Consider the following 12,771-nt stretch of genomic DNA (forward strand, 5'->3'; position numbering starts at 1 on the left):
CGCCTTAGAAAGTGACTCCATTTCATTGTCAAAACTACAAAACCTTTGACACATTTTAAAAGATTAGGTAGAGGACATACAGTTGCTTACGGCCATACCTCTCTGGCTCCGCCTGATCTCGTCAGATCTCAGAAGCTAAGCAGAGTAGGGCCTGGTTAGTACTTGGATGGAAGCCCGCCTGGGAATCCCAGGTGCCGTAAGCTTTTTCATTTCTATCTGTAAAAGACACAGAGAAGGCCTTAGAAAGTGACTCCATTTCATTGTCAAAACTACAAAACCTTTGACACATTTTAAAAGATTAGGTAGAGGACATACAGTTGCTTACGGCCATACCTCTCTGGCTCCGCCTGATCTCGTCTGATCTCAGAAGCTAAGCAGAGTAGGGCCTGGTTAGTACTTGGATGGAAGACCGCCTGGGAATCCCAGGTGCCGTAAGCTTTTTCATTTCTCTCTCTGGAAGAAATCGAGAAGGCATTAGAAAGTGACTCCTTTTTCATTATCTAAACTCCAAAACCTTTGACACATTTTAAAATATTAGGAAGAGGACATACAGTTGCTTACGGCCATACCTCTCTGGCTCCGCCTGATCTCGTCTGATCTCAGAAGCTAAGCAGAGTAGGGCCTGGTTAGTACTTGGATGGAAGACCGCCTGGGAATCCCAGGTGCTGTAAGCTTTTTCATTTCGATCTGTAAAAGACACAGAGAAGGCCTTAGAAAGTGACTCCATTTAATTGTCAAAACTACAAAACCTTTGACACATTTTAAAAGATTAGGTAGAGGACATACAGTTGCTTACGGCCATACCTCTCTGGCTCCGCCTGATCTCGTCTGATCTCAGAAGCTAAGCAGAGTAGGGCCTGGTTAGTACTTGGATGGAAGACCGCCTGGGAATCCCAGGTGCCGTAAGCTTTTTCATTTCTCTCTCTGGAAGAAATCGAGAAGGCATTAGAAAGTGACTCCTTTTTCATTATCTAAACTCCAAAACCTTTGACACATTTTAAAATATTAGGAAGAGGACATACAGTTGCTTACGGCCATACCTCTCTGGCTCCGCCTGATCTCGTCAGATCTCAGAAGCTAAGCAGAGTAGGGCCTGGTTAGTACTTGGATGGAAGACCGCCTGGGAATCCCAGGTGCTGTAAGCTTTTTCATTTCGATCTGTAAAAGACACAGAGAAGAACTTAGAAAGTGACTCCATTTCATTGTCAAAACTCCAAAACCTTTGACACATTTTAAAAGATTAGGTAGAGGACATACAGTTGCTTACGGCCATACCTCTCTGGCTCCGCCTGATCTCGTCTGATCTCAGAAGCTAAGCAGAGTAGGGCCTGGTTAGTACTTGGATGGAACACCGCCTGGGAATCCCAGGTGCCGTAAGCTTTTTCATTTCTCTCTCTGGAAGAAATCGAGAAGGCCTTAGAAAGTGACTCCTTTTTCATTATCAAAACTCCAAAACCTTTGACACATTTTAAAAGATTAGGAAGAGGACATACAGTTGCTTACGGCCATACCTCTCTGGCTCCGCCTGATCTCGTCTGATCTCAGAAGCTAAGCAGAGTAGGGCCTGGTTAGTACTTGGATGGAAGACCGCCTGGGAATCCCAGGTGCTGTAAGCTTTTTCATTTCGATCTGTAAAAGACACAGAGAAGGCCTTAGAAAGTGACTCCATTTAATTGTCAAAACTACAAAACCTTTGACACATTTTAAAAGATTAGGTAGAGGACATACAGTTGCTTACGGCCATACCTCTCTGGCTCCGCCTGATCTCGTCTGATCTCAGAAGCTAAGCAGAGTAGGGCCTGGTTAGTACTTGGATGGAAGACCGCCTGGGAATCCCAGGTGCCGTAAGCTTTTTCATTTCTCTCTCTGGAAGAAATCGAGAAGGCATTAGAAAGTGACTCCTTTTTCATTATCTAAACTCCAAAACCTTTGACACATTTTAAAATATTAGGAAGAGGACATACAGTTGCTTACGGCCATACCTCTCTGGCTCTGCCTGATCTCGTCAGATCTCAGAAGCTAAGCAGAGTAGGGCCTGGTTAGTACTTGGATGGAAGACCGCCTGGGAATCCCAGGTGCTGTAAGCTTTTTCATTTCGATCTGTAAAAGACACAGAGAAGAACTTAGAAAGTGACTCCATTTCATTGTCAAAACTCCAAAACCTTTGACACATTTTAAAAGATTAGGTAGAGGACATACAGTTGCTTACGGCCATACCTCTCTGGCTCCGCCTGATCTCGTCTGACCTCAGAAGCTAAGCAGAGTAGGGCCTGGTTAGTACTTGGATGGAAGACCGCCTGGGAATCCCAGGTGCCGTAAGCTTTTTCATTTCTATCTGTAAAAGACACAGAGAACGCCTTAGAAAGTGACTCCATTTCATTGTCAAAACTACAAAACCTTTGACACATTTTAAAAGATTAGGTAGAGGACATACAGTTGCTTACGGCCATACCTCTCTGGCTCCGCCTGATCTCGTCAGATCTCAGAAGCTAAGCAGAGTAGGGCCTGGTTAGCACTTGGATGGAAGACCGCCTGGGAGTCCCAGGTGCCGTGAGCTTTTTCATTTCTCTCTCTGGAAGAAATCGAGAAGGCATTAGAAAGTGACTCCTTTTTCATTATCAAAACTCCAAAACCTTTGACACATTTTAAAAGATTAGGAAGAGGACATACAGTTGCTTATGGCCATACCTCTCTGGCTCCGCCTGATCTCGTCTGATCTCAGAAGCTAAGCAGAGTAGGGCCTGGTTAGTACTTGGATGGAAGACCGCCTGGGAATCCCATGTGCTGTAAGCTTTTTCATTTCGATCTGTAAAAGACACAGAGAAGGCCTTAGAAAGTGACTCCATTTCATTGTCAAAACTACAAAACCTTTGACACATTTTAAAAGATTAGGTAGAGGACATACAGTTGCTTACGGCCATACCTCTCTGGCTCCGCCTGATCTCGTCTCATCTCAGAAGCTAAGCAGAGTAGGGCCTGGTTAGTACTTGGATGGAAGACCGCCTGGGAATCCCAGGTGCCGTAAGCTTTTTCATTTCTCTCTCTGGAAGAAATCGAGAAGGCCTTAGAAAGTGACTCCATTTTCATTATCAAAACTCCAAAACCTTTGACACATTTTAAAAGATTAGGAAGAGGACATACAGTTGCTTACGGCCATACCTCTCTGGCTCCGCCTGATCTCGTCTGATCTCAGAAGCTAAGCAGAGTAGGGCCTGGTTAGTACTTGGATGGAAGACCGCCTGGGAATCCCATGTGCTGTAAGCTTTTTCATTTCGATCTGTAAAAGACACAGAGAAGGCCTTAGAAAGTGACTCCATTTAATTGTCAAAACTACAAAACCTTTGACACATTTTAAAAGATTAGGTAGAGGACATACAGTTGCTTACGGCCATACCTCTCTGGCTCCGCCTGATCTCGTCTGATCTCAGAAGCTAAGCAGAGTAGGGCCTGGTTAGTACTTGGATGGAAGCCCGCCTGGGAATCCCAGGTGCCGTAAGCTTTTTCATTTCTCTCTCTGGAAGAAATCGAGAAGACATTAGAAAGTGACTCCATTTCATTGTCAAAACTACAAAACCTTTGACACATTTTAAAAGATTAGGTAGAGGACATACAGTTGCTTACGGCCATACCTCTCTGGCTCCGCCTGATCTCGTCTGATCTCAGAAGCTAAGCAGAGTAGGGCCTGGTTAGTACTTGGATGGAAGACCGCCTGGGAATCCCAGGTGCCGTAAGCTTTTTCATTTCTATCTGTAAAAGACACAGAGAAGGCCTTAGAAAGTGACTCCATTTAATTGTCAAAACTACAAAACCTTTGACACATATTAAAAGATTAGGTAGAGGACATACAGTTGCTTACGGCCATACCTCTCTGGCTCCGCCTGATCTCGTCAGATCTCAGAAGCTAAGCAGAGTAGGGCCTGGTTAGTACTTGGATGGAAGACCGCCTGGGAATCCCAGGTGCCGTAAGCTTTTTCATTTCTCTCTCTGGAAGAAATCGAGAAAGCATTAGAAAGTGACTCCTTTTTCATTATCAAAACTCCAAAACCTTTGACACATTTTAAAAGATTAGGAAGAGGACATACAGTCGCTTACGGCCATACCTCTCTGGCTCCGCCTGATCTCGTCAGATCTCATAAGCTAAGCAGAGTAGGGCCTGGTTAGTACTTGGATGGAAGCCCGCCTGGGAATCCCAGGTGCCGTAAGCTTTTTCATTTCTCTCTCTGGAAGAAATCGAGAAGACATTAGAAAGTGACTCCATTTCATTGTCAAAACTACAAAACCTTTGACACATTTTAAAAGATTAGGTAGAGGACATACAGTTGCTTACGGCCATACCTCTCTGGCTCCGCCTGATCTCGTCTGATCTCAGAAGCTAAGCAGAGTAGGGCCTGGTTAGTACTTGGATGGAAGACCGCCTGGGAATCCCAGGTGCTGTACGCTTTTTCATTTCTATCTGTAAAAGACACAGAGAAGGCCTTAGAAAGTGACTCCATTTAATTGTCAAAACTACAAAACCTTTGACACATATTAAAAGATTAGGTAGAGGACATACAGTTGCTTACGGCCATACCTCTCTGGCTCCGCCTGATCTCGTCAGATCTCAGAAGCTAAGCAGAGTAGGGCCTGGTTAGTACTTGGATGGAAGACCGCCTGGGAATCCCAGGTGCCGTAAGCTTTTTCATTTCTCTCTCTGGAAGAAATCGAGAAAGCATTAGAAAGTGACTCCTTTTTCATTATCAAAACTCCAAAACCTTTGACACATTTTAAAAGATTAGGAAGAGGACATACAGTTGCTTACGGCCATACCTCTCTGGCTCCGCCTGATCTCGTCTGATCTCAAAAGCTAAGCAGAGTAGGGCCTGGTTAGTACTTGGATGGAAGACCGCCTGGGAATCCCAGGTGCTGTAAGCTTTTTCATTTCGATCTGTAAAAGACACAGAGAAGGCCTTAGAAAGTGACTCCATTTAATTGTCAAAACTACAAAACCTTTGACACATTTTAAAAGATTAGGTAGAGGACATACAGTTGCTTACGGCCATACCTCTCTGGCTCCGCCTGATCTCGTCTGATCTCAGAAGCTAAGCAGAGTAGGGCCTGGTTAGTACTTGGATGGAAGACCGCCTGGGAATCCCAGGTGCCGTAAGCTTTTTCATTTCTCTCTCTGGAAGAAATCGAGAAGGCATTAGAAAGTGACTCCTTTTTCATTATCTAAACTCCAAAACCTTTGACACATTTTAAAATATTAGGAAGAGTACATACAGTTGCTTACGGCCATACCTCTCTGGCTCCGCCTGATCTCGTCAGATCTCAGAAGCTAAGCAGAGTAGGGCCTGGTTAGTACTTGGATGGAAGACAGCCTGGGAATCCCAGGTGCTGTAAGCTTTTTCATTTCGATCTGTAAAAGACACAGAGAAGAACTTAGAAAGTGACTCCATTTCATTGTCAAAACTCCAAAACCTTTGACACATTTTAAAAGATTAGGTAGAGGACATACAGTTGCTTACGGCCATACCTCTCTGGCTCCGCCTGATCTCGTCAGATCTCAGAAGCTAAGCAGAGTAGGGCCTGGTTAGCACTTGGATGGAAGACCGCCTGGGAGTCCCAGGTGCCGTGAGCTTTTTCATTTCTCTCTCTGGAAGAAATCGAGAAGGCATTAGAAAGTGACTCCTTTTTCATTATCAAAACTCCAAAACCTTTGACACATTTTAAAAGATTAGGAAGAGGACATACAGTTGCTTATGGCCATACCTCTCTGGCTCCGCCTGATCTCGTCTGATCTCAGAAGCTAAGCAGAGTAGGGCCTGGTTAGTACTTGGATGGAAGACCGCCTGGGAATCCCATGTGCTGTAAGCTTTTTCATTTCGATCTGTAAAAGACACAGAGAAGGCCTTAGAAAGTGACTCCATTTAATTGTCAAAACTACAAAACCTTTGACACATATTAAAAGATTAGGTAGAGGACATACAGTTGCTTACGGCCATACCTCTCTGGCTCCGCCTGATCTCGTCAGATCTCAGAAGCTAAGCAGAGTAGGGCCTGGTTAGTACTTGGATGGAAGACCGCCTGGGAATCCCAGGTGCTGTAAGCTTTTTCATTTCGATCTGTAAAAGACACAGAGAAGAACTTAGAAAGTGACTCCATTTCATTGTCAAAACTCCAAAACCTTTGACACATTTTAAAAGATTAGGTAGAGGACATACAGTTGCTTACGGCCATACCTCTCTGGCTCTGCCTGATCTCGTCTGATCTCAGAAGCTAAGCAGAGTAGGGCCTGGTTAGTACTTGGATGGAAGACCGCCTGGGAATCCCAGGTGCCGTAAGCTTTTTCATTTCTATCTGTAAAAGACACAGAGAACGCCTTAGAAAGTGACTCCATTTCATTGTCAAAACTACAAAACCTTTGACACATTTTAAAAGATTAGGTAGAGGACATACAGTTGCTTACGGCCATACCTCTCTGGCTCCGCCTGATCTCGTCAGATCTCAGAAGCTAAGCAGAGTAGGGCCTGGTTAGTACTTGGATGGAAGCCCGCCTGGGAATCCCAGGTGCCGTAAGCTTTTTCATTTCTATCTGTAAAAGACACAGAGAAGGCCTTAGAAAGTGACTCCATTTCATTGTCAAAACTACAAAACCTTTGACACATTTTAAAAGATTAGGTAGAGGACATACAGTTGCTTACGGCCATACCTCTCTGGCTCCGCCTGATCTCGTCAGATCTCAGAAGCTAAGCAGAGTAGGGCCTGGTTAGTACTTGGATGGAAGACCGCCTGGGAATCCCAGGTGCTGTAAGCTTTTTCATTTCGATCTGTAAAAGACACAGAGAAGGCCTTAGAAAGTGACTCCATTTAATTTTCAAAACTACAAACCCTTTGACACATTTTAAAAGATTAGGTAGAGGACATACAGTTGCTTACGGCCATACCTCTCTGGCTCCGCCTGATCTCGTCTGATCTCAGAAGCTAAGCAGAGTAGGGCCTGGTTAGTACTTGGATGGAAGACCGCCTGGGAATCCCAGGTGCTGTAAGCTTTTTCATTTCGATCTGTAAAAGACACAGAGAAGGCCTTAGAAAGTGACTCCATTTAATTGTCAAAACTACAAACCCTTTGACACATTTTAAAAGATTAGGTAGAGGACATACAGTTGCTTACGGCCATACCTCTCTGGCTCCGCCTGATCTCGTCAGATCTCAGAAGCTAAGCAGAGTAGGGCCTGGTTAGTACTTGGATGGAAGCCCGCCTGGGAATCCCAGGTGCCGTAAGCTTTTTCATTTCTATCTGTAAAAGACACAGAGAAGGCCTTAGAAAGTGACTCCATTTCATTGTCAAAACTACAAAACCTTTGACACATTTTAAAATATTAGGAAGAGGACATACAGTTGCTTACGGCCATACCTCTCTGGCTCCGCCTGATCTCGTCTGATCTCAGAAGCTAAGCAGAGTAGGGCCTGGTTAGTACTTGGATGGAAGACCGCCTGGGAATCCCAGGTGCCGTAAGCTTTTTCATTTCTCTCTCTGGAAGAAATCGAGAAGGCATTAGAAAGTGACTCCTTTTTCATTATCTAAACTCCAAAACCTTTGACACATTTTAAAATATTAGGAAGAGGACATACAGTTGCTTACGGCCATACCTCTCTGGCTCCGCCTGATCTCGTCTGATCTCAGAAGCTAAGCAGAGTAGGGCCTGGTTAGTACTTGGATGGAAGACCGCCTGGGAATCCCAGGTGCTGTAAGCTTTTTCATTTCGATCTGTAAAAGACACAGAGAAGAACTTAGAAAGTGACTCCATTTCATTGTCAAAACTCCAAAACCTTTGACACATTTTAAAAGATTAGGTAGAGGACATACAGTTGCTTACGGCCATACCTCTCTGGCTCCGCCTGATCTCGTCAGATCTCAGAAGCTAAGCAGAGTAGGGCCTGGTTAGTACTTGGATGGAAGACCGCCTGGGAATCCCAGGTGCTGTAAGCTTTTTCATTTCGATCTGTAAAAGACACAGAGAAGAACTTAGAAAGTGACTCCATTTCATTGTCAAAACTCCAAAACCTTTGACACATTTTAAAAGATTAGGTAGAGGACATACAGTTGCTTACGGCCATACCTCTCTGGCTCCGCCTGATCTCGTCTGATCTCAGAAGCTAAGCAGAGTAGGGCCTGGTTAGTACTTGGATGGAAGACCGCCTGGGAATCCCAGGTGCCGTAAGCTTTTTCATTTCTATCTGTAAAAGACACAGAGAACGCCTTAGAAAGTGACTCCATTTCATTGTCAAAACTACAAAACCTTTGACACATTTTAAAAGATTAGGTAGAGGACATACAGTTGCTTACGGCCATACCTCTCTGGCTCCGCCTGATCTCGTCAGATCTCAGAAGCTAAGCAGAGTAGGGCCTGGTTAGTACTTGGATGGAAGCCCGCCTGGGAATCCCAGGTGCCGTAAGCTTTTTCATTTCTATCTGTAAAAGACACAGAGAAGGCCTTAGAAAGTGACTCCATTTCATTGTCAAAACTACAAAACCTTTGACACATTTTAAAAGATTAGGTAGAGGACATACAGTTGCTTACGGCCATACCTCTCTGGCTCCGCCTGATCTCGTCTGATCTCAGAAGCTAAGCAGAGTAGGGCCTGGTTAGTACTTGGATGGAAGACCGCCTGGGAATCCCAGGTGCCGTAAGCTTTTTCATTTCTCTCTCTGGAAGAAATCGAGAAGGCATTAGAAAGTGACTCCTTTTTCATTATCTAAACTCCAAAACCTTTGACACATTTTAAAATATTAGGAAGAGGACATACAGTTGCTTACGGCCATACCTCTCTGGCTCCGCCTGATCTCGTCTGATCTCAGAAGCTAAGCAGAGTAGGGCCTGCTTAGTACTTGGATGGAAGACCGCCTGGGAATCCCAGGTGCTGTAAGCTTTTTCATTTCGATCTGTAAAAGACACAGAGAAGAACTTAGAAAGTGACTCCATTTCATTGTCAAAACTCCAAAACCTTTGACACATTTTAAAAGATTAGGTAGAGGACATACAGTTGCTTACGGCCATACCTCTCTGGCTCCGCCTGATCTCGTCAGATCTCAGAAGCTAAGCAGAGTAGGGCCTGGTTAGTACTTGGATGGAAGACCGCCTGGGAATCCCAGGTGCTGTAAGCTTTTTCATTTCGATCTGTAAAAGACACAGAGAAGAACTTAGAAAGTGACTCCATTTCATTGTCAAAACTCCAAAACCTTTGACACATTTTAAAAGATTAGGTAGAGGACATACAGTTGCTTACGGCCATACCTCTCTGGCTCTGCCTGATCTCGTCTGATCTCAGAAGCTAAGCAGAGTAGGGCCTGGTTAGTACTTGGATGGAAGACCGCCTGGGAATCCCAGGTGCCGTAAGCTTTTTCATTTCTATCTGTAAAAGACACAGAGAACGCCTTAGAAAGTGACTCCATTTCATTGTCAAAACTACAAAACCTTTGACACATTTTAAAAGATTAGGTAGAGGACATACAGTTGCTTACGGCCATACCTCTCTGGCTCCGCCTGATCTCGTCAGATCTCAGAAGCTAAGCAGAGTAGGGCCTGGTTAGTACTTGGATGGAAGCCCGCCTGGGAATCCCAGGTGCCGTAAGCTTTTTCATTTCTATCTGTAAAAGACACAGAGAAGGCCTTAGAAAGTGACTCCATTTCATTGTCAAAACTCCAAAACCTTTGACACATTTTAAAAGATTAGGAAGAGGACATACAGTTGCTTACGGCCATACCTCTCTGGCTCCGCCTGATCTCGTCTGATCTCAGAAGCTAAGCAGAGTAGGGCCTGGTTAGTACTTGGATGGAAGACCGCCTGGGAATCCCAGGTGCTGTAAGCTTTTTCATTTCGATCTGTAAAAGACACAGAGAAGGCCTTAGAAAGTGACTCCATTTAATTGTCAAAACTACAAAACCTTTGACACATTTTAAAAGATTAGGTAGAGGACATACAGTTGCTTACGGCCATACCTCTCTGGCTCCGCCTGATCTCGTCTGATCTCAGAAGCTAAGCAGAGTAGGGCCTGGTTAGTACTTGGATGGAAGACCGCCTGGGAATCCCAGGTGCCGTAAGCTTTTTCATTTCTCTCTCTGGAAGAAATCGAGAAGGCATTAGAAAGTGACTCCTTTTTCATTATCTAAACTCCAAAACCTTTGACACATTTTAAAATATTAGGAAGAGGACATACAGTTGCTTACGGCCATACCTCTCTGGCTCCGCCTGATCTCGTCAGATCTCAGAAGCTAAGCAGAGTAGGGCCTGGTTAGTACTTGGATGGAAGACCGCCTGGGAATCCCAGGTGCTGTAAGCTTTTTCATTTCGATCTGTAAAAGACACAGAGAAGAACTTAGAAAGTGACTCCATTTCATTGTCAAAACTCCAAAACCTTTGACACATTTTAAAAGATTAGGTAGAGGACATACAGTTGCTTACGGCCATACCTCTCTGGCTCCGCCTGATCTCGTCTGATCTCAGAAGCTAAGCAGAGTAGGGCCTGGTTAGTACTTGGATGGAACACCGCCTGGGAATCCCAGGTGCCGTAAGCTTTTTCATTTCTCTCTCTGGAAGAAATCGAGAAGGCCTTAGAAAGTGACTCCTTTTTCATTATCAAAACTCCAAAACCTTTGACACATTTTAAAAGATTAGGAAGAGGACATACAGTTGCTTACGGCCATACCTCTCTGGCTCCGCCTGATCTCGTCTGATCTCAGAAGCTAAGCAGAGTAGGGCCTGGTTAGTACTTGGATGGAAGACCGCCTGGGAATCCCAGGTGCCGTAAGCTTTTTCATTTCTATCTGTAAAAGACACAGAGAACGCCTTAGAAAGTGACTCCATTTCATTGTCAAAACTACAAAACCTTTGACACATTTTAAAAGATTAGGTAGAGGACATACAGTTGCTTACGGCCATACCTCTCTGGCTCCGCCTGATCTCGTCAGATCTCAGAAGCTAAGCAGAGTAGGGCCTGGTTAGCACTTGGATGGAAGACCGCCTGGGAGTCCCAGGTGCCGTGTGCTTTTTCATGTCTCTCTCTGGAAGAAATCGAGAAGGCATTAGAAAGTGACTCCTTTTTCATTATCAAAACTCCAAAACCTTTGACACATTTTAAAAGATTAGGTAGAGGACATACAGTTGCTTACGGCCATACCTCTCTGGCTCCGCCTGATCTCGTCTCATCTCAGAAGCTAAGCAGAGTAGGGCCTGGTTAGTACTTGGATGGAAGACCGCCTGGGAATCCCAGGTGCCGTAAGCTTTTTCATTTCTCTCTCTGGAAGAAATCGAGAAGGCCTTAGAAAGTGACTCCATTTTCATTATCAAAACTCCAAAACCTTTGACACATTTTAAAAGATTAGGAAGAGGACATACAGTTGCTTACGGCCATACCTCTCTGGCTCCGCCTGATCTCGTCTGATCTCAGAAGCTAAGCAGAGTAGGGCCTGGTTAGTACTTGGATGGAAGACCGCCTGGGAATCCCAGGTGCCGTAAGCTTTTTCATTTCTATCTGTAAAAGACACAGAGAACGCCTTAGAAAGTGACTCCATTTCATTGTCAAAACTACAAAACCTTTGACACATTTTAAAAGATTAGGTAGAGGACATACAGTTGCTTACGGCCATACCTCTCTGGCTCCGCCTGATCTCGTCAGATCTCAGAAGCTAAGCAGAGTAGGGCCTGGTTAGTACTTGGATGGAAGCCCGCCTGGGAATCCCAGGTGCCGTAAGCTTTTTCATTTCTATCTGTAAAAGACACAGAGAAGGCCTTAGAAAGTGACTCCATTTCATTGTCAAAACTACAAAACCTTTGACACATTTTAAAAGATTAGGTAGAGGACATACAGTTGCTTACGGCCATACCTCTCTGGCTCCGCCTGATCTCGTCTGATCTCAGAAGCTAAGCAGAGTAGGGCCTGGTTAGTACTTGGATGGAAGACCGCCTGGGAATCCCAGGTGCCGTAAGCTTTTTCATTTCTCTCTCTGGAAGAAATCGAGAAGGCATTAGAAAGTGACTCCTTTTTCATTATCTAAACTCCAAAACCTTTGACACATTTTAAAATATTAGGAAGAGGACATACAGTTGCTTACGGCCATACCTCTCTGGCTCCGCCTGATCTCGTCTGATCTCAGAAGCTAAGCAGAGTAGGGCCTGGTTAGTACTTGGATGGAAGACCGCCTGGGAATCCCAGGTGCTGTAAGCTTTTTCATTTCGATCTGTAAAAGACACAGAGAAGGCCTTAGAAAGTGACTCCATTTAATTGTCAAAACTACAAAACCTTTGACACATTTTAAAAGATTAGGTAGAGGACATACAGTTGCTTACGGCCATACCTCTCTGGCTCCGCCTGATCTCGTCTGATCTCAGAAGCTAAGCAGAGTAGGGCCTGGTTAGTACTTGGATGGAAGACCGCCTGGGAATCCCAGGTGCCGTAAGCTTTTTCATTTCTCTCTCTGGAAGAAATCGAGAAGGCATTAGAAAGTGACTCCTTTTTCATTATCTAAACTCCAAAACCTTTGACACATTTTAAAATATTAGGAAGAGGACATACAGTTGCTTACGGCCATACCTCTCTGGCTCTGCCTGATCTCGTCAGATCTCAGAAGCTAAGCAGAGTAGGGCCTGGTTAGTACTTGGATGGAAGACCGCCTGGGAATCCCAGGTGCTGTAAGCTTTTTCATTTCGATCTGTAAAAGACACAGAGAAGAACTTAGAAAGTGACTCCATTTCATTGTCAAAACTCCAAAACCTTTGACACATTTTAAAAGA

General features: G+C 44.5%; 54 non-coding genes across 54 annotated transcripts; all 54 read left to right on the plus strand.

The window, feature by feature from the left end:
- The first annotated feature begins 84 nt into the window (after positions 1-84).
- LOC144397765 (5S ribosomal RNA) lies at positions 85-203 on the plus strand. The gene has a single exon (XR_013459912.1). It is a non-coding gene; the product is annotated as a 5S ribosomal RNA (ribosomal RNA).
- A 116-nt stretch (positions 204-319) lies between these two features.
- LOC144404928 (5S ribosomal RNA) lies at positions 320-438 on the plus strand. The gene has a single exon (XR_013466870.1). It is a non-coding gene; the product is annotated as a 5S ribosomal RNA (ribosomal RNA).
- A 117-nt stretch (positions 439-555) lies between these two features.
- On the plus strand, positions 556-674 carry LOC144396916 (5S ribosomal RNA). Its single transcript, XR_013459062.1, has one exon. It is a non-coding gene; the product is annotated as a 5S ribosomal RNA (ribosomal RNA).
- Positions 675-790: 116 nt separating this feature from the next.
- LOC144404929 (5S ribosomal RNA) lies at positions 791-909 on the plus strand. The gene has a single exon (XR_013466871.1). It is a non-coding gene; the product is annotated as a 5S ribosomal RNA (ribosomal RNA).
- A 117-nt stretch (positions 910-1,026) lies between these two features.
- LOC144390521 (5S ribosomal RNA) lies at positions 1,027-1,145 on the plus strand. Its single transcript, XR_013454541.1, has one exon. It is a non-coding gene; the product is annotated as a 5S ribosomal RNA (ribosomal RNA).
- Positions 1,146-1,261: 116 nt separating this feature from the next.
- LOC144397808 (5S ribosomal RNA) lies at positions 1,262-1,380 on the plus strand. Its single transcript, XR_013459955.1, has one exon. It is a non-coding gene; the product is annotated as a 5S ribosomal RNA (ribosomal RNA).
- A 117-nt stretch (positions 1,381-1,497) lies between these two features.
- LOC144396917 (5S ribosomal RNA) lies at positions 1,498-1,616 on the plus strand. Its single transcript, XR_013459063.1, has one exon. It is a non-coding gene; the product is annotated as a 5S ribosomal RNA (ribosomal RNA).
- A 116-nt stretch (positions 1,617-1,732) lies between these two features.
- Positions 1,733-1,851, plus strand: LOC144404930 (5S ribosomal RNA). The gene has a single exon (XR_013466872.1). It is a non-coding gene; the product is annotated as a 5S ribosomal RNA (ribosomal RNA).
- Positions 1,852-1,968: 117 nt separating this feature from the next.
- On the plus strand, positions 1,969-2,087 carry LOC144397641 (5S ribosomal RNA). The gene has a single exon (XR_013459786.1). It is a non-coding gene; the product is annotated as a 5S ribosomal RNA (ribosomal RNA).
- A 116-nt stretch (positions 2,088-2,203) lies between these two features.
- Positions 2,204-2,322, plus strand: LOC144396992 (5S ribosomal RNA). Its single transcript, XR_013459138.1, has one exon. It is a non-coding gene; the product is annotated as a 5S ribosomal RNA (ribosomal RNA).
- Positions 2,323-2,438: 116 nt separating this feature from the next.
- LOC144398352 (5S ribosomal RNA) lies at positions 2,439-2,557 on the plus strand. Its single transcript, XR_013460499.1, has one exon. It is a non-coding gene; the product is annotated as a 5S ribosomal RNA (ribosomal RNA).
- A 117-nt stretch (positions 2,558-2,674) lies between these two features.
- LOC144399444 (5S ribosomal RNA) lies at positions 2,675-2,793 on the plus strand. Its single transcript, XR_013461589.1, has one exon. It is a non-coding gene; the product is annotated as a 5S ribosomal RNA (ribosomal RNA).
- Positions 2,794-2,909: 116 nt separating this feature from the next.
- Positions 2,910-3,028, plus strand: LOC144399638 (5S ribosomal RNA). The gene has a single exon (XR_013461784.1). It is a non-coding gene; the product is annotated as a 5S ribosomal RNA (ribosomal RNA).
- Positions 3,029-3,145: 117 nt separating this feature from the next.
- LOC144399121 (5S ribosomal RNA) lies at positions 3,146-3,264 on the plus strand. The gene has a single exon (XR_013461266.1). It is a non-coding gene; the product is annotated as a 5S ribosomal RNA (ribosomal RNA).
- Positions 3,265-3,380: 116 nt separating this feature from the next.
- LOC144398113 (5S ribosomal RNA) lies at positions 3,381-3,499 on the plus strand. Its single transcript, XR_013460260.1, has one exon. It is a non-coding gene; the product is annotated as a 5S ribosomal RNA (ribosomal RNA).
- A 116-nt stretch (positions 3,500-3,615) lies between these two features.
- On the plus strand, positions 3,616-3,734 carry LOC144404931 (5S ribosomal RNA). Its single transcript, XR_013466873.1, has one exon. It is a non-coding gene; the product is annotated as a 5S ribosomal RNA (ribosomal RNA).
- Positions 3,735-3,850: 116 nt separating this feature from the next.
- LOC144400814 (5S ribosomal RNA) lies at positions 3,851-3,969 on the plus strand. The gene has a single exon (XR_013462749.1). It is a non-coding gene; the product is annotated as a 5S ribosomal RNA (ribosomal RNA).
- A 117-nt stretch (positions 3,970-4,086) lies between these two features.
- On the plus strand, positions 4,087-4,205 carry LOC144399528 (5S ribosomal RNA). Its single transcript, XR_013461674.1, has one exon. It is a non-coding gene; the product is annotated as a 5S ribosomal RNA (ribosomal RNA).
- Positions 4,206-4,321: 116 nt separating this feature from the next.
- LOC144398651 (5S ribosomal RNA) lies at positions 4,322-4,440 on the plus strand. Its single transcript, XR_013460798.1, has one exon. It is a non-coding gene; the product is annotated as a 5S ribosomal RNA (ribosomal RNA).
- Positions 4,441-4,556: 116 nt separating this feature from the next.
- Positions 4,557-4,675, plus strand: LOC144400815 (5S ribosomal RNA). The gene has a single exon (XR_013462750.1). It is a non-coding gene; the product is annotated as a 5S ribosomal RNA (ribosomal RNA).
- A 117-nt stretch (positions 4,676-4,792) lies between these two features.
- Positions 4,793-4,911, plus strand: LOC144398406 (5S ribosomal RNA). Its single transcript, XR_013460553.1, has one exon. It is a non-coding gene; the product is annotated as a 5S ribosomal RNA (ribosomal RNA).
- Positions 4,912-5,027: 116 nt separating this feature from the next.
- Positions 5,028-5,146, plus strand: LOC144404932 (5S ribosomal RNA). Its single transcript, XR_013466874.1, has one exon. It is a non-coding gene; the product is annotated as a 5S ribosomal RNA (ribosomal RNA).
- Positions 5,147-5,263: 117 nt separating this feature from the next.
- Positions 5,264-5,382, plus strand: LOC144399408 (5S ribosomal RNA). Its single transcript, XR_013461553.1, has one exon. It is a non-coding gene; the product is annotated as a 5S ribosomal RNA (ribosomal RNA).
- Positions 5,383-5,498: 116 nt separating this feature from the next.
- LOC144398353 (5S ribosomal RNA) lies at positions 5,499-5,617 on the plus strand. The gene has a single exon (XR_013460500.1). It is a non-coding gene; the product is annotated as a 5S ribosomal RNA (ribosomal RNA).
- A 117-nt stretch (positions 5,618-5,734) lies between these two features.
- On the plus strand, positions 5,735-5,853 carry LOC144399445 (5S ribosomal RNA). The gene has a single exon (XR_013461590.1). It is a non-coding gene; the product is annotated as a 5S ribosomal RNA (ribosomal RNA).
- A 116-nt stretch (positions 5,854-5,969) lies between these two features.
- LOC144390532 (5S ribosomal RNA) lies at positions 5,970-6,088 on the plus strand. Its single transcript, XR_013454542.1, has one exon. It is a non-coding gene; the product is annotated as a 5S ribosomal RNA (ribosomal RNA).
- A 116-nt stretch (positions 6,089-6,204) lies between these two features.
- Positions 6,205-6,323, plus strand: LOC144397467 (5S ribosomal RNA). Its single transcript, XR_013459613.1, has one exon. It is a non-coding gene; the product is annotated as a 5S ribosomal RNA (ribosomal RNA).
- Positions 6,324-6,439: 116 nt separating this feature from the next.
- Positions 6,440-6,558, plus strand: LOC144397766 (5S ribosomal RNA). The gene has a single exon (XR_013459913.1). It is a non-coding gene; the product is annotated as a 5S ribosomal RNA (ribosomal RNA).
- Positions 6,559-6,674: 116 nt separating this feature from the next.
- On the plus strand, positions 6,675-6,793 carry LOC144390543 (5S ribosomal RNA). The gene has a single exon (XR_013454543.1). It is a non-coding gene; the product is annotated as a 5S ribosomal RNA (ribosomal RNA).
- Positions 6,794-6,909: 116 nt separating this feature from the next.
- Positions 6,910-7,028, plus strand: LOC144396918 (5S ribosomal RNA). Its single transcript, XR_013459064.1, has one exon. It is a non-coding gene; the product is annotated as a 5S ribosomal RNA (ribosomal RNA).
- Positions 7,029-7,144: 116 nt separating this feature from the next.
- Positions 7,145-7,263, plus strand: LOC144397768 (5S ribosomal RNA). Its single transcript, XR_013459915.1, has one exon. It is a non-coding gene; the product is annotated as a 5S ribosomal RNA (ribosomal RNA).
- Positions 7,264-7,379: 116 nt separating this feature from the next.
- Positions 7,380-7,498, plus strand: LOC144404933 (5S ribosomal RNA). The gene has a single exon (XR_013466875.1). It is a non-coding gene; the product is annotated as a 5S ribosomal RNA (ribosomal RNA).
- Positions 7,499-7,615: 117 nt separating this feature from the next.
- LOC144396919 (5S ribosomal RNA) lies at positions 7,616-7,734 on the plus strand. The gene has a single exon (XR_013459065.1). It is a non-coding gene; the product is annotated as a 5S ribosomal RNA (ribosomal RNA).
- Positions 7,735-7,850: 116 nt separating this feature from the next.
- On the plus strand, positions 7,851-7,969 carry LOC144390554 (5S ribosomal RNA). Its single transcript, XR_013454544.1, has one exon. It is a non-coding gene; the product is annotated as a 5S ribosomal RNA (ribosomal RNA).
- A 116-nt stretch (positions 7,970-8,085) lies between these two features.
- On the plus strand, positions 8,086-8,204 carry LOC144404934 (5S ribosomal RNA). Its single transcript, XR_013466876.1, has one exon. It is a non-coding gene; the product is annotated as a 5S ribosomal RNA (ribosomal RNA).
- A 116-nt stretch (positions 8,205-8,320) lies between these two features.
- LOC144397769 (5S ribosomal RNA) lies at positions 8,321-8,439 on the plus strand. Its single transcript, XR_013459916.1, has one exon. It is a non-coding gene; the product is annotated as a 5S ribosomal RNA (ribosomal RNA).
- A 116-nt stretch (positions 8,440-8,555) lies between these two features.
- LOC144404935 (5S ribosomal RNA) lies at positions 8,556-8,674 on the plus strand. The gene has a single exon (XR_013466877.1). It is a non-coding gene; the product is annotated as a 5S ribosomal RNA (ribosomal RNA).
- Positions 8,675-8,791: 117 nt separating this feature from the next.
- On the plus strand, positions 8,792-8,910 carry LOC144398793 (5S ribosomal RNA). Its single transcript, XR_013460940.1, has one exon. It is a non-coding gene; the product is annotated as a 5S ribosomal RNA (ribosomal RNA).
- Positions 8,911-9,026: 116 nt separating this feature from the next.
- Positions 9,027-9,145, plus strand: LOC144390565 (5S ribosomal RNA). The gene has a single exon (XR_013454545.1). It is a non-coding gene; the product is annotated as a 5S ribosomal RNA (ribosomal RNA).
- Positions 9,146-9,261: 116 nt separating this feature from the next.
- Positions 9,262-9,380, plus strand: LOC144397468 (5S ribosomal RNA). Its single transcript, XR_013459614.1, has one exon. It is a non-coding gene; the product is annotated as a 5S ribosomal RNA (ribosomal RNA).
- Positions 9,381-9,496: 116 nt separating this feature from the next.
- Positions 9,497-9,615, plus strand: LOC144397770 (5S ribosomal RNA). The gene has a single exon (XR_013459917.1). It is a non-coding gene; the product is annotated as a 5S ribosomal RNA (ribosomal RNA).
- A 116-nt stretch (positions 9,616-9,731) lies between these two features.
- On the plus strand, positions 9,732-9,850 carry LOC144396921 (5S ribosomal RNA). The gene has a single exon (XR_013459067.1). It is a non-coding gene; the product is annotated as a 5S ribosomal RNA (ribosomal RNA).
- Positions 9,851-9,966: 116 nt separating this feature from the next.
- On the plus strand, positions 9,967-10,085 carry LOC144404937 (5S ribosomal RNA). The gene has a single exon (XR_013466879.1). It is a non-coding gene; the product is annotated as a 5S ribosomal RNA (ribosomal RNA).
- Positions 10,086-10,202: 117 nt separating this feature from the next.
- Positions 10,203-10,321, plus strand: LOC144390576 (5S ribosomal RNA). Its single transcript, XR_013454546.1, has one exon. It is a non-coding gene; the product is annotated as a 5S ribosomal RNA (ribosomal RNA).
- A 116-nt stretch (positions 10,322-10,437) lies between these two features.
- LOC144397809 (5S ribosomal RNA) lies at positions 10,438-10,556 on the plus strand. The gene has a single exon (XR_013459956.1). It is a non-coding gene; the product is annotated as a 5S ribosomal RNA (ribosomal RNA).
- A 117-nt stretch (positions 10,557-10,673) lies between these two features.
- Positions 10,674-10,792, plus strand: LOC144404938 (5S ribosomal RNA). The gene has a single exon (XR_013466880.1). It is a non-coding gene; the product is annotated as a 5S ribosomal RNA (ribosomal RNA).
- Positions 10,793-10,908: 116 nt separating this feature from the next.
- LOC144399352 (5S ribosomal RNA) lies at positions 10,909-11,027 on the plus strand. The gene has a single exon (XR_013461497.1). It is a non-coding gene; the product is annotated as a 5S ribosomal RNA (ribosomal RNA).
- Positions 11,028-11,144: 117 nt separating this feature from the next.
- Positions 11,145-11,263, plus strand: LOC144399639 (5S ribosomal RNA). The gene has a single exon (XR_013461785.1). It is a non-coding gene; the product is annotated as a 5S ribosomal RNA (ribosomal RNA).
- Positions 11,264-11,380: 117 nt separating this feature from the next.
- Positions 11,381-11,499, plus strand: LOC144404939 (5S ribosomal RNA). The gene has a single exon (XR_013466881.1). It is a non-coding gene; the product is annotated as a 5S ribosomal RNA (ribosomal RNA).
- A 116-nt stretch (positions 11,500-11,615) lies between these two features.
- Positions 11,616-11,734, plus strand: LOC144397771 (5S ribosomal RNA). The gene has a single exon (XR_013459918.1). It is a non-coding gene; the product is annotated as a 5S ribosomal RNA (ribosomal RNA).
- Positions 11,735-11,850: 116 nt separating this feature from the next.
- On the plus strand, positions 11,851-11,969 carry LOC144404940 (5S ribosomal RNA). Its single transcript, XR_013466882.1, has one exon. It is a non-coding gene; the product is annotated as a 5S ribosomal RNA (ribosomal RNA).
- A 117-nt stretch (positions 11,970-12,086) lies between these two features.
- LOC144396922 (5S ribosomal RNA) lies at positions 12,087-12,205 on the plus strand. Its single transcript, XR_013459068.1, has one exon. It is a non-coding gene; the product is annotated as a 5S ribosomal RNA (ribosomal RNA).
- A 116-nt stretch (positions 12,206-12,321) lies between these two features.
- On the plus strand, positions 12,322-12,440 carry LOC144404941 (5S ribosomal RNA). Its single transcript, XR_013466883.1, has one exon. It is a non-coding gene; the product is annotated as a 5S ribosomal RNA (ribosomal RNA).
- Positions 12,441-12,557: 117 nt separating this feature from the next.
- Positions 12,558-12,676, plus strand: LOC144397642 (5S ribosomal RNA). Its single transcript, XR_013459787.1, has one exon. It is a non-coding gene; the product is annotated as a 5S ribosomal RNA (ribosomal RNA).
- The last annotated feature ends 95 nt before the right edge of the window (positions 12,677-12,771 follow it).

This window comes from Gasterosteus aculeatus, chromosome 2, assembly GCF_964276395.1.
Source record: "Gasterosteus aculeatus chromosome 2, fGasAcu3.hap1.1, whole genome shotgun sequence".
NCBI lineage: Eukaryota > Metazoa > Chordata > Actinopteri > Perciformes > Gasterosteidae > Gasterosteus > Gasterosteus aculeatus.